Source organism: Mastacembelus armatus, chromosome 19 (assembly GCF_900324485.2).
Source record: "Mastacembelus armatus chromosome 19, fMasArm1.2, whole genome shotgun sequence".
NCBI lineage: Eukaryota > Metazoa > Chordata > Actinopteri > Synbranchiformes > Mastacembelidae > Mastacembelus > Mastacembelus armatus.
The window spans coordinates 8756555-8771889 of NC_046651.1; positions in this window are offsets into that span (position 1 = coordinate 8756555).

A 15335-nucleotide genomic window follows, 5' to 3' on the forward strand; every position below is an offset into this window, starting at 1 on the left:
TTGTAATGCATATCATTCATCAAAGAGCATTACATCACCAGACACAGTACTGCCTTTATCTTGAACCCGATATATAGGTCTTCCTCTCTCCATATGAGTTATGGTGTGTATGCATATTTTATGAAGCAGCGTTAAAACACAGTGTAGAGCAGTGACAGACAGAGACATCTCTTAAACGTCATGCCAGGCCATTCAGGCCTCCATGCCATCGTCCATCCGTCCTCTTCTCCCTAAGCTTTTTTTGCAGCTGCTAATGCAGCAGCCAGAACAGAAACAAAGCTAGCTTTGTGACTCTCCCTCCCCTCCTCGCTGTCTGCTGACGCGTTTGCTTGTTCTCCGTGTCACCCCCTAGCCCTTGTTCCCCTTCCAATCTTTCACTAAAAACTTCTTTTCTTCCTTTTATAATTTTTTTCCCCCTTCTCTCCACATCTGCAGCAGCATCACGCGGCCTGGCATAGCCGGCCTGCACAGTCATGTGATCTCCGCAGTGGCTGCTGCCTGGGAGAAGAAAAGGGAAGTGTGTGTCGGAACCCGTTTTCGGCCCAGCTGGGAGGTCAGAGGTCAACTCAACGCTGATCCAATCAGTTCAAGCCACAAAAGGGCCGACTCAATATTACTCTGTCTCTTTTCCCTCTCTCCGCTGGCTCTAAAACTCTCTTTCTTTTCTTCTTTGCTTCTTGCCCTCTGGTGTGACCCAAATGTCTCTTCTGGAAGCCTGAGGCTGACTGTGATTACAGATATGCAGATTGAATTAGTATACTTCAGCATCACCAGGAAATCACGCATCAAGGCCCAGAGCTGGACGTGGACTATCTGGGCACTAGCACCTCAATCTGTACAGCCCACTGTTCAAAAAGAGCAAGAGCCCTAAATGTGAAATTAGTAAAGGTTGAAACTGCAAAGCTTTGAAGCACTGGGACAAAACCTGACTTTGTGTCTACCCCGATGAGCTGGGTTTGAACGGATCAGACTGAGGGAGAGCAGACAGACGGCAAAAAGAGCCACAAGGATTTGATCTCTTTAATGATTGATCGCTTTAATGATTATAGCTCAAATACAAAAGTGTAATGGTAGACATCACAGAAACTGGGTCACAAACAAAACCTTAAGGAAAATATATTCAAAGTCTACTTTTAACCTTTTTTTTTGGAAAAACCCACTTTTTAACGTTTGTTTTTTGTTTGGATCTGATGTTTTTCTGTGAATTGGAGTAAAACTTTAAACTTTGAACTGATTACTATAGTACAGGTCAGTCTGTAGCTTTAAACCAATTCAGCTACATGTGTAGTATCAGAAAGTACATGTATTTCCCAGACAAAGCTCTTTCACTGTCCGCAGCCATCTCTCCCAGCATCAGCAGCTTGTTTATGATCATGAGACTGAGTGAACATGACCTAACCAGGGGGCTGAGAAACAACTGAAAAAGTGCTGAGCTGATGATTTGTTGTTGCTATAATCATGATAGCTCTGTGTTTGCTTTTATTTACGGCAAATACGGTTCTAAGAAAACCCATCAGAGCCGTGCCAGTCCGTCTAGAACTCTGATTTGTTTTCCTAAAAGAGATGAATCTGATCTGTGTAATATGTAGAGAAACTGTGCCCGCTATGCTGTAGCACTTCCTCCCCGCAGAAACACATACTTCCTCCCCCTGCAGGACTGACAGCTCTTCACCACCTTCCTCCTCCAGCAGCTGCATCCATAAAGACATGAGTTTATGTGGCATGTTGTGGATGACTTTACATGAAGCAGCTGCATTATAACATCCATCTTACTTAGATAGAATTACTACACCTCTCCTGCTGCCTCCTCTATTTCTCCTCCAAGCCAGTTATCGTCATCTCCAGCAACAAGTGGCCTCTTCCCTCGATGAATTTCTACATCCATGGAAATGCAGTCTGCTCCTGACAAAGGAAGCGTTTGAGGGTGTTTCATTGATTCCGCACAGGGGTGACAGGTACACACGGAGGAAGTGGGTTTATTGTTAACAAAAATATAACAAGTGCGCACGCAGCTAAATACACAACAGACACACTTTATGGTTTTCCATGGCAGTTTTCTCTTTTCTCTTCTTCTGCTCTTGATCAATCCGAGGGAACGGGCTGCTAAAATAAAATTTTAGTGCCATGGTAATGTTGCGAAGCAGCATGGCGCCACAGCTAATGGAGAGATCATATCTACATCCCCATTCCTGCACCCAGCTCCATGTTAAACCCCAGTGTCTGTCATCATCTTGAGCTCCCAGCACGGGGACACAATGGGCCCTGAAAGTTCAAACGTCCGGACGTAAAATAAAAATAGAATTACAAGAATGTGTTATTTTTAGAGGTTATAAAAAAGGTGGGGGATTAAAAAAAAACTGTCTGGGCGTGCTTTAAGGTTTTTCATCTACTGTTGTGGAGCAAAGGTTGGTCACAGTGGTGGTGTGGTTTGCGAAAATCCCCCAGCAGGGCTTGATTTAATTTAGAAAGTACTCCTCATGGGGAAGAAGACAGATAATAAAACAAATAAAACCAGTGGTTTGGTGATTAATGCTAATGAATGTAATTAATGTACAATTGCAGTGACTTACATTTTTGTCTGTGCCATGTTTCTAATAATTAGGTGTTCCTGCACAAACATGATGCATCTAGACTAAATGTTCTGCAGACAAACTCAACATGTCTAAATGTCTAAAGAGGCCAGTAGTGCCTGCCAGTGAAAGTGTGTGTGTGTGTGTGTGTACATCATGTGAGCAGAGCATTATTAGGCCTTTCTGGGGAGTTATCCATTAATTCGGGGTTAAAGTCCATTTGCATCTAGACAAAAGGGACATGGGCCATCCATCTCCACACTGAGGGGAAGGGGGTAAGAGAGGGAGGGAGAAGGGAGGGGGATGTGTGTGTGTGTTTGTGTGTGTGTGTGTGTGTGTGATAGACAGAGAGAGAGGGAGGTGAACCCTCCTCTTGCAGATAAATCTGTTGCCCTCAGGGGTGCGTTTACATAGGTGAGGACTGACTGTTCTGCAAGCCGAGAGTGATTTATCTGAAAATACCACCAGTAACCACGCACACATACACGAATGCATACACACACACACACACACACCTTTAGCACCAGCACCACACTTAATCAATTCCTTCACTATGGATGAAGCAGCCTATTTCACTTCCAGTGTGCCTGTGTAAATGAATCCACAGATGTACACATTCACTTATGCATGCAAAAGCTAAAACAGGAGCACAACACACACACACACACACACTGTCCAACAAATCCTCACCTTACAGTTTGGAAAAAGAAGAAAAAAGGACCAAAATCTATATTTGATAGAGGATGAAAGTTGATTTGGTTTTGCAGCGGATTTTTTTCTTGCAGCTGCCTTCTCATCCTGCTTGTAGATCCTCCTTCACACACCCACAGAAAGGATTTCCTAGCAACGATTATAATGCGCGCACGCACGCACATGCACACACACGCTGGGGCTCCCTCCAGCTATCAGCGTGGGCTTCCCCTTCTCCTCCTCCTCCTCCTCCTCTTCTTCTCCCTCGCTGCCGCTCCGCCGTGGAGGGAAGGAGGGGGAGAGAGAGAGAGCGAGAGAGAGATCCCCTCTTCACAGCTCTCCCCTGGCTGGAAGCCCCAGCTGCTGGCTACACTGTTCGGTTATACGGGCTGTGTGCGCACCGGAATGGCGCTGTGTGGATGTGGAGACGGTTTTGTTTTGCGCAACGGCGACGAGGGAGTGAAGGTTCGGATGGTGGCGGAAAAACACGGAGAAAGAAGCAGCGCTTGAGTGCACGGCGTGGATCTTTTTGCCGGTGAATGCCGCGGAAGTAACGGGAAACTGCTCCAAGACACACTGAGCGGGAGGGGGAGGGGGTAGCTTGGAAAGCCACGGATGCCCGAGAAGTGCGCTTTTATTCGGTGCTTATGACGAGACGCCCCGATGGTTGTACCGACGTGCTGTTCAGAGGGAAAGGGGGGTGGGGGTACACCGGCGAATACCGGGGACGGGTTCACATCCAGATACTACAGCCGACATGGGAGCAGAGGCTACAGCCCCATTGCGCGCAACGCGACGCACATGGCACGCCCCTCGCTCCCTCCTGCTCCACACCGACAGGCAGGCGTTTGCTGCAGGGCGCCATTTTCAAAAGCCTCCTTTTTGCATAGGAGATTTATTTTTGCTGCAGCCGTCCTGCCGTCTCATGTTACACTCATATCTGCCCATGGAGAACATGGACCGAAGAGGAGGAAACCCGGAAAACCGGACGGAACCTTCATCGTGTCGTTTATTCTTCTTTAAAAATGTCTTTCTTTCTAAGGTGAGGCATTTTAAAGATTCACTAACACTTAGACTTGACTTGGAAAATAACGTCATCGTTTGTTTTATGATCATTTTATTTTTATAATATATCAAAACTAATAAAATGCATCAATTGCATAAACAATGCGCAAAACCATAACATGTTACAATTCGGATTAAATTATTGAAGATGAGTAAAAACATCCGTCATAAAGGAGCAAAATGTGCTTGATCTGAGACTTATTGTAGATCATGATTTATGTCAATGATTATTTAATTTAATCGTTTAGTTTAATATATAATTAAATTTAAATGTAGACTAATATTTGGTACTAACTTGGTGAGATTATTAAATTGTTTCTAGACATTTTCCATTTATTTGAACGCGGTGGTGCGTTCAAGGCATAAAAGACAAAACCTTTAAAACCTAAAATCGATCATTGGCGGGGTGGGCCAAACACATTCGCCATGTTGAGATCCTTTGTGTGTGTGTGTGAGTGTGTGTGTGTGTGAGAGAGAGAAAGCTCTTATTGCAGTGACCTTTAGTTTCGCCTGAAATATAAAAACATAAACTGCTATAAAATTACCATAATAGTTTTTATATGTAAAAATATATAAAATAAACAGGAATGTCCATTTTTTTGGTTGCATGAAGGAAATCAGATCCAAACAAAAAAGCCTCAGCGAATTTGACACCAAAGTGGGAACTGATTTTCTGAAGTTTCAGGGCGATTTAAGCCACATTTATTTTAACAGTAGAAGATTTTATTTTATTGACCTTTCCTCCCGTTTCTCGCTCTGTGATTTGACGTCGCATCTTCTTTAAATGCGCCAGAAAGATGTAAAATTACAGGCTGGTTGCAGGAGCAGGCCTACTTTCCATAATTACATACAGTGGAGTAGACTGCTCACTTTGAAGAACACGCTTTTTGTTCTACTAATCATCACAGCATGTACAACAGCAGCTCATTAAAATGCAAACATATTATCCTTATTATCTTATTCGCAGTTTTTGTCATCCAGTTTGAACATTTTGGACAAAAGGCCACGTTGAGTTTTCTTCTGTCCCTGCATTTGTTTCACGTCCCCACAGTTGATTTACTCTGAGTTTTACTTGATAATCTCTCACAGTAGAAAACCAGCCGGAAACACGCGCTTGCATTTAGCTGCGTTTGGCTGAAATCAGTGAATTTACGGCGGGAAAGCTTAACGTGACCTGTGTATATTTAGTGTGTGTGTGTGTGTGTGTGTGTGTGTTGGGCGGGGGGGTCGAGCTGCTGCAGTCGGTGAGGAATTTCCATGAATTTCCTCGTTGGTGAAGTTAATTTGAAGTGACTGCAGCAGGACGGGACGCTTTTCTGTGGTAGCGTTCACCGCGAGGCGATAACAACGAGACACAGACTCACAAAATCCAAAATATATACGGAGGAAAAACACTGTAACACAACAGGCATTAGCATTATCGTTACAGCATGAACACTGACTGCTGCATGTTTATTTATGTCTGTTTGATGCTCACGAAAATACTTTGGTCAACAACAACAACAATAATAATAATGACAAGAAATAAATAATAATAATAAATAATGCAATACAAATAACGGTACTAACAACAATTATTATTATTGATGCTGTTATTAATAAAAATGGTTATGTAATGATTTTTTTCTCTATTGTGTAATTAGAATAGATTATGTTATATGACCTAATATATGTTATATAAATTATATAAATAAATAAATAGATACCTCTGTCTCTCTCTCATATATATAGGCTATATATATATATATATATATGAGAGAGAGAGAGGTGTATATACATATATATATATATATATATATATATATATATATTTGACAGAAATAATAAGAGAATATATATATATTACTATAAAAAGAATACAATAAAGTTAAAAAATATATATACTTAAAAATGAGCTTTGAAAAAAACATCTTGTTTAAATAAGCCTAAATTAAAAAGAAATACATATATAAATAAACAAAAACGTAAATAAATGATAACGTTTGTTGCTGTTTTATTTTTTTATTGTTATTGCTTATTTATTTTTGACAGCTGTTTACATATGGGCTTGTCTTTTTTTGTTTTGTGTCAGAAAAGTTACAATAAAATTTCGATAAAACAGTTTGACCGTTTCGAGGTTCATTTCTGTCAGATCTGCCTTCGACTTCTGCTTCATTTAAAGCGTTTGATCACTTTGGTCACGTCTTTGTTTCACAATCAACATTCATTAAATAAGTAAACCTGCAGATTTTATGTTTCGTGGCCCATTTCAGACGATTCCTGTGCGTGGATGTGTCCCGTGTGCATGTGGATGTAATTGTTTCAGGTCTAGATGAATTATTAAACAATTTGCAAGACAAACAAGTTTTGCGTGTGTGCTTGTGTGTGTGTTCACGTTTGTAAGCCATGCACACCTGAGAGTAGCTCAGCAGCGGATGGCTCCTCTTCAATGCAAAATGCAAATATATGTAGGTTGAATTTTTTTTTTTTAAATCTCCTGATGGACCACAGCAGCAGTGCATGCCGGGATGTGTCCGCACTGAATCGCCCAGATGTTGATTTTTTTCAGCCGGTTGAGGCCACAGAAACAGCAAGTTTGGTCGACCAGAGCCGGAGACTGAGGGTGTGTGTGTGTGTTTGGGGGGTGTGGGGGTCCTGCTCCAGCACCGATGGGGGCGTCGTGCGCACCATCCATATCCCCCACACTGCATCACACACAATTAAGACGCAAATGAACAAAGTGGTGGGCCCGTGGAGTGGATGGAGTGGAGTATAACCGAGTCAGATGTGCAGTCTGTCCGCCATAATTCACACAGCGATCAGGCATTCATCAGCTCAGGCTGGCAGTGATACAAACTCACTGTTGCTTTAGATAAATCAGACGCACATGAAGGTAAACATTGTTTCTCCACCTCTTATTGAATTTATTTGAACTCATAAAATGACGCTGATGAAATGAGGACAGGGGCCTGAAGAAATCGCTTAACTTTGCTGATTCTCTGAGGATATAATGAACTTTTCAGCTCTGCTGGTGTTTCTTTACACCTGGATGTAGGTTTGATAGTTTGCAAACTTTTATTTTTTACCATCGGACTAAAAACGGACTCGGAAATGTTTTGGGGACTCAAAAAAAAAAAAAACATTTGTTGCTCCATTTTTACGTGAAGGATGTTCATTTTCGTTACCAGTTGATTGTTTGCTGAGACAGAGGCGGGGGCTGGAAGGTGGAGGGAGGTGTGTGTGTGTGTGGGTCTCCTCTCCTCTCGGCCCTTCCACCTCCTCCTCCTCCTCCCAGCCCCCGCTGCACTGGGATGGCCTGAGAGAGAATCCCCCACCCTGCAGCAAGAAGGCACCCAGCTACGAAATACAATACAAACTCAATTAAATGCAGTCTCCGCTGCGATTTACCGCAATGAATGATAAATTGGTCGCCGTTCTCACACTGTAGGATCTCTGAAACTGCAATAATAGGCAGAATCGTTATGTAAAATACGCACAGGCCCACGTTTACCAAATTTAGACCAGGAGGGGCAGCTGTCTGTCTGCGCCTTTGTTAGGAAATTCCTGCTCAAATAACCAGGTTTGTCTCTAAAAGCTGTGTTTAAGGTCAAACTGCTACATGCGCTAAATTGGCACATTGTTACCCAGAAGAGAAGAATAAATAAATAAATAAAAATATGCATCTACGAGTTTCAAATATTGCGAGAATGCTGAATAATTTGGTGGTTGTCTAGCGTGAAATTAGTACATGGCAAAAGATGGTTTAGCAGCAAACAGTACAAACAATAATTGCAAAGAGAGAGAGAGGCCAGAGAGCAGGGGAGGGAAGGTCTTTACCTGCAGACCCTGGAGCACAGAGGAGAACAAAACTCATTTTAAACATTTTTCTAAAGGTGTAGACGCATTCACAACCAGCCAGTCAGCGTTTACGCATCTGTTTGTTACAGATTTAATACGTCCTATTCATACTGCAGGTTGCAGGAAAGTTTCTTGAAAGAAAGTAAATGTGCGTTTTATTGGGGTTAACCTGCTTTGAACTAACACCCAAACCTCATAAACTGTCCATGGACATTCATTTGAAATCTGTATGTTCAAAAGAGTAAATCTTAACTAATTTTATGTGCTTTTTAAATATGACAAAGATACATATGAGTTTTAGTAAAGAAAAACACAGAATAAAAGCCTGTTTTCATTGCTCTGGATTGTTTACTTCAACAGAAACAAAATAAAATATTGGGCTAAATTATGTTTAATTATGCAGATTTTGCTTGTAGTCTATTGTAAAAAATTCTGATTTTAATTTCATTATATAATTTGCAGCCTAAGTGTCACAGTGGTCATAACAGGAGAAAAATGAAAAAGACAAAAAAAAAATAATTTGTCATTTTGTACAGGTTAACATACACAACTTGACACAGCATATACATTTTTCTGCTTTGATTTAAAAATGATAGATTTTCAACCAGCGTCACCTGCTGAATGTGTAAATACATCAAGGCTCAACCCACTGAAACTATTTTTATGACTCAAATATCACAGTGAGTGGTATCACACCGATGCCAGTTACATGAGCTCGTATTAGGTCCCTGAAGGAGAAGTGAAAAGAATGGTTACTTTTAAAAAATATGATTTATTATTGCTTGTGTTATCAGATTTTCCAATATTGGAGTAAAAGGACCAGTGAGCCTAATCCACACTCACACAAACGCACAGATTTGGCTGGTGAGCCACCTCCTCCCAACAGGCTGTATTCCCTTTGAGCCATTCAAAGCATATAGTTCAGTTCTCTCCTTACTGAGGGCATAAAACAACAAGCCCACTATTCATTTGTGAACATATCTGTGCATTACCTGTTTTTTTTTTTTTCTCTACACACCAAAATGTTCTAATACAAGCCTTTTCCAATTACCTCACTGTGCTGAAACACACTTAATTTAATAGAAAATCGATGTAGTATTATGCACCTTGGGCTTCTTTTTTTTTTTTTTAATCACCTACATATATTTTTTGCAGATACTAGCATGTTGATGTGATGGCACCAAACAAGTTGGAACTGGGTGCAAAATATTATCTGTAACATGAGGAATGATGACCCACTTAGGCTTTTGCAGGAGTGTGCAGAAAAGCCTTAAAGACAATGCCAGTTTGGTTTTATTGTGAAAATGTAAAACCTCAAAGGAGTCGATTCATAAACAAATCAAATACTACAATTTCACACAGATATGTCTAAATAGGTTGGAAGTCAGATTGCACTTCAGGATACCTAATATTTAGGGGTTTTTTAAAGGGGATATCTGGATGTATATGGCCAAAAGCTAGAGCTGTGTATTGTGGAAAAATATTGATTTTGCAGTGGCCTAAGAAAGACAGACACATACTCACTCGCTCTTTCTCTTCTTCCCCCTCTCTCCTTTTTATTCCATTAATCTCTCGGAGCGGTGTAAGATACTGGAGGGTTAGTGTAACATCGTGCAGCTCTAATATATTCCAGCGCTCACGTTGCCTGTGGCATCCATATGTTTAATTCCACTACAAATGTTTTGACAGCAAATGAAACTCGTTTCTTTCTCCTCTTTTTTTCAACATTAGGTTGGGGTTTTGTGGAGCAAAAAAAAAAAAAAAAAATTTATTTTTTTTTTAAACTTTCACTCTCTGCATCTAGAGGGCTTCTCTAGAGTATGTGTGTGTGTGTGTGTGTCTCAAAAAGAAGCAGAGTGATGCTTTATTTAATTGGTTGTGGACCACCTGGAGTTTGAGCGTTTCCCCTGGCTGATTTCAGACTCCCTCAGGTCAGCTATACATGTGATGTCTGTAGCAGAAGAAAAGACAGATGAAATGTATCATTTGCAATGCTAAACCGATGTAATAGTACATGGGCTCTATTTTAAAGTGTATGTTGTGTACTTTTTTTTTTTTAAAGATGTTTTATGGTGTGTTTAATTTTAAATAAAGAATCAAAAGGTAAATCTCTGAACTATCTGGTTTTTTATTTGTGCAATATCTAATCCTGTTTCTGCCGCCTCGTAACACACATACACACACACACACACACACACACATACAAACCTACAGTGTATTGAAAGACATACACTCATACAATAAACACAAGCACATGACCTATAAATGTGTGTAAAACACTGGACACTATCGACAAAACACTATACTCTCAGTATTAGTCTCACACACACTCACAAACTCTGCATGAGTATCTTGTGTGTTTGTGTGTGTGTGTGTGTGTGTGTGTGTGTGTGTAGGAAGAGTAGACCAGGAAGGAAGGAGGCTTATGAGGTCACTAGAGGAGAAAGAGAAGGAGAGAGGATAGTGGACTGGAGAGGGTGAAAGAAAGAAAGTGTGTATGTGTGTGTGTGTGTGTGTGTGTGTGTGTGTGTGTGTGTGTGTGTGTGTGAAGATGGCAGGGGGTTTCTAACATGTGCTTCCGGTGCAGGGTAGCCCATTCATCATTCTCACATGGTGGGTTTACTTTGCCAGTGATAGAGAAAAGGGTGAGCAGCATGGGGAGAATTAATGTGTGTGTGCGTGTGTGTGTGTGTGTGTTGGAGGAGGGGCATGTCAACTGAGAATGAGACCGATGGCCAAACCAGATGTGAAGGTGCACGCATTTATCCGTGTGTGTCTGTGTGTGTGTGCATGTGTTCATGGGGCAATGTGTGTCACAGGGACAGATTTACTGCCCCCTCCTCCCCCCAGTTGACATATATGTCATATTCCAGGTCACCCTCCCTCCCTCATCCCCACCTATACAAAATCAGGCAAAACACACACTTGGCTGAACCGCCTCTACACATTCCTCTACAACACACAAAATCACAAGTGCATGTTCATCACTCACACATGCACACATCATGGCAGGAGATGGGGGATCTTGTTTGAGATGACATCACACTACAATGGTGTGTGTGCATGAGTGTGTGTGTGTGCGTGTGTGTGCATGGGTTCAGAGTGCGGTCAGGTGACATAACAGATGATCCTGTCATTGTCTCAAACAAACCTCTGCTGCCATGACAACAACTGAATATTCACCAGGCCGTCCTGAGAAGGAGTGCGTGAGGAGGAGGTCAAAGGCTGGAAGAGGAGGACACATGAGGAGTCACATCCTTCGGTAAATGTAGACTTCAACCACTGCAGAGGCTTCACACCTCCTATCTGCTTTTTCCCAGCTTTCGTTAAATGGTGAATCAGCTCAACGGGAAGGACCGGTGCTGCTCAGAGGCCGCCTGCTGACCTCTGATCACCCACTTATGGGAATCTCCAAGGAGGGTCGTAAAGGATGAGCCACAGCCTCCCCTGCTGGATGCACACCGAACCGCACCCTGATTAAAGAAGGAAGTCTGATCCTGAATCACCAGAATCTGATTAACTAAACCAGTTAAAGGATCCACGTGATTAAAAGTCTGCAGAGTGGGAGAGATTTAATGATAAAGTGTTTTTTTACTCTTTGAGAGGAAGCAGTGAGGGGTGAGTGGGGGGACACCGAGGTGAGGTCGCTGCAGTGACTGTGAATTGGGAACACCTGTGGGATTGCGAGACTCGTCATATCACAGACATGCATGAATAATACTGATACAGTGTAAATGTGCACGCAGGGGCCTTGTTCTCTCTTCATCTTTAGTGCAAACAGACAGACACACACACACACACACACACACACACACACACACTCCCCCTCTGACCTTGTTTAGGGTCACACAGAGGGGGACTGAAATGAGTTTCAAATGTTCACATTATTTATTATTGCGTATCATCTCACTGTACAAATCCTTTACAGATGTTAGCCTCTGGTGCATGCCTGTGTGAATGTGTGTGTGTGTTTGGAAATGCTGTGCAGAGAGCGCACAGGATACATTTAAAAGGATGTTGTTAGTGATTAGGTATGGAAGTCAGGTGATGGTGCATCTTTGTGTGTGTGTGTGTGTGTGTGTGTCAGAGGGAGCGAGGCTCTGAGTGACTGGAGGAGAAATGAGAGATGATCTTTATGTGGCAGCTTATTTGTTTTTGAATGCAGTGGGGCTCAGAGGGCCCTAACTAAAGGCATCAAGCACGGGGCAAGAGGAGCGCCTGTCACTGTACTGTCAGCAGACACACGCAGAGAACAGCGAGAGGAACAGAGAGCGACACACACACGGCTCGGTCTTGTGATCAGGCCTTGTGGGCTTCATTTAAGGGAAAGTAGGTTCTCTTTTTTGCCGAGAGAAAACAAGCATGGTGCAAGAGCAGGATGATCAGTCACACTGGTGCAGTTTCACAACATAAAAGGCCTGATCAGCCTGTGACAAGTGAGAAACTCACACAAAAGTTGAATGAACTAAAATATTACAGTTGAGCAGTTAAACAAAATAATCTGTAATATTGTGCCTACATGTACACTGTATTTTATCTGGGAATCTGGGACCTGGATGGAGTTTACACATTGGAATTACACGCATGGGAATTTAACAGACTATTATTTTTAAATTTATGCCACAAGTAAGAAAGTATTTTAATATTTCCCCACTAGAATATTTCTTCTAGGAAATGTCATCATTCAAACAGATTTTTAGTACCGAAATAAAAATATACAGAAAATGTTCATAACAATTTAACAATGAAATAAAATATGAAAAAATGAGTTTCACAGTATTTCTTGTGTCTGATTAAAATTTCCAGAGAACATTAAAATCCTGGCTACAAACTAATGTCAATGTTTATCCAGTAAAGATAATTTTTTTTCTCTCAAATTTGGTCTGCCAAACTCAGAAAACCCATTTTTAGAGAACTGAACATAAGGAAATAAATGAAAAAGCTCTGTAAATGGATCATATTTGATCATTTTAAGTATAATGTTAGATTTAAAAATAGCAGAGGGGATTCCGTAAAGATGAAACCAGTTTTCCTAAAGAGCTGCAGTCAGTCTGGGGTCAGATAGCAGAAAACTCTCCGTAAAGGTCAGCGACGAGCTCTGAGGAGAGCAGGAGTGGTGTGGAGGAGTGGTCGGTCACCAGGCTCGCCTCGGGACAGAGGGGTCAGCTCTGTCGCAGCCTGGATAAGACTGCTGACCTTTCTGGTGTCAGTGCAGGGGTGTGTGTGTGTGTGTGTGTGTGTGTGTGTGTGCGTGTGTGTGTGTGTGTGTGTGTGTGTGTGTGTGTGTGTGTGTGTGCGAGTGTGGCCTGGCCTGGGGGAGGATGGAAGGCAGGTCAAATATAAATGTGCCCACATGTTGAGCAGGGGATACATTGGGATTTTTTTGTTGTTGTTTTGTTTGACTGAATATCAGCAAATAAATAAAGAGCACACACATATAGAGGAGGAGGAGGGGTCCTTTGGTACTTTGTTAAACACCTTGTTTTTCTGTTTTTTGGCCCACACACTAGAGAGTCCTTGGCAAATACTAAATGGATGAAAGTAAATAAAAGTGGCCATTATGTGTGGGCTCCAGTAAATAGCTCTTCTCTTGTCTCTCTGTGCTTCAAAAAGAGGGGCGGAAGATGCAATCACGAGGAAAGCCCGTGTCTTTTCTTCTTCAGCCACTATACTGGGGGTGTGGGGTGTATGTGGGGGGGTCTGGCTCTCCCCCCTGCTTCCTCCTCTTCTTTACCCCTTTTTCACTTCACTCCCCTTTTCAGCTTTCTCTCTTTCTGCTTCCTGCTCCTCTCTCTCTCTAGTTCACTTCTGTCGCCACTCTCCTCTTCGTCCTTCTCCCCTCGCTGTCTCCCTGCCCGCTCCTCTCCGACGTTAAAACCCCAGCTTTGCCCGCCCAGTGTTTCTCAAACACGCAGGAAGGGAGAGATCAATGGTGCCCTCGGAGAGGGAATTACACAGCTGAATTTCGATGAGACCAGAAGAAAGGAAGAGGAAGGGAGAACAAGCAGAGGCGGGGAAGGCATGTGAAAAGGGAGAGAGGGAGGGAAGAAGGATAGTATATCCTTCAAGAAAAGAAATGGGAGGAATGTGGATGACTGTGTAGAAGACTGGATGAGTGTGAGTGAGTCCTTCAAGACTTAATGTTAAATTAAGGGGAAAAAATTACAGAGTGGATGACAAGTGAATGGCTGTGTCTTATTTATTGGGCCTGAAGAGATAGGTCTTGTTTATTTGTGTTTGCATCCACACATCAGACACAAGAGATGTGGGAAAAAAAGCAGGAGACGAAGGAGAAAATGAGAAGCTGCAGGTAAAGATTTGCGCCATCAGTCAGCTTCTGCTCTGTCCATGTGTGATGTGATGAAGTGAGATGTTAATGTGCAGTCATATGTGTGGGTTTGAATGTGACCCATGACCTTTGCTTCAGTTCTTTCATCCTTTACTTTCTGTCGTTTATAGCCCGGGGAGCCTAAACTGCAAAGCAGTTGTATTTAAAGGGCCATTTCACCTAAAGCACAAAATTGCAGATTCTCTCCCTTACCACTAGTGATGTCTGTAAAGTAGTGAGGTTTTGTTTTCTCAAAATATACATTACAATGTTTGTTTTTCTGCTTTTTAATGTATTTTTTATGTATGTAAGACACCACCATCACCAACAGATATGTGCGAACCTGGGCAAACAAAACCTCAGCTACATGGACAGATAGCAGCAGAGATTAGTGAGAATTTTTACTGCAGTTTAGGTGAACCAACCTCTTTAAACCCCTAAAGTGACACTTTTCAAATATTGATCAGATCATAATCACATAAAGAGCAAAAACGAGAGGCTCGTCTTTTGTGTGGCGTCTGGGTCCAGGTGCATGATAAGCTAGACAAAGGTTTTTCTTTTGTTGTTAAAAATAAACTCTGAACATGTCAAAAAACACACATTGTGGGTCATTTCCTTTAATGTCTCATCTGTGTAGTCTTTCTGCAGTGAAAATCCTTCTCACGCTCTGTGCACTGAGCACATTAAGTGCATTTCATGAAACAGACATTTCATAAATGCTTTTCAGCCTGGACTCTATTTGCTTGAGGCTTGTTGAGGTTACTGTCTATTCTGAAATAAATCAGCAAAGTAATAAAAAATAAGGAGGAATAATCCTTGTATTTGTTGTGTAAGGGCCTGGCTGT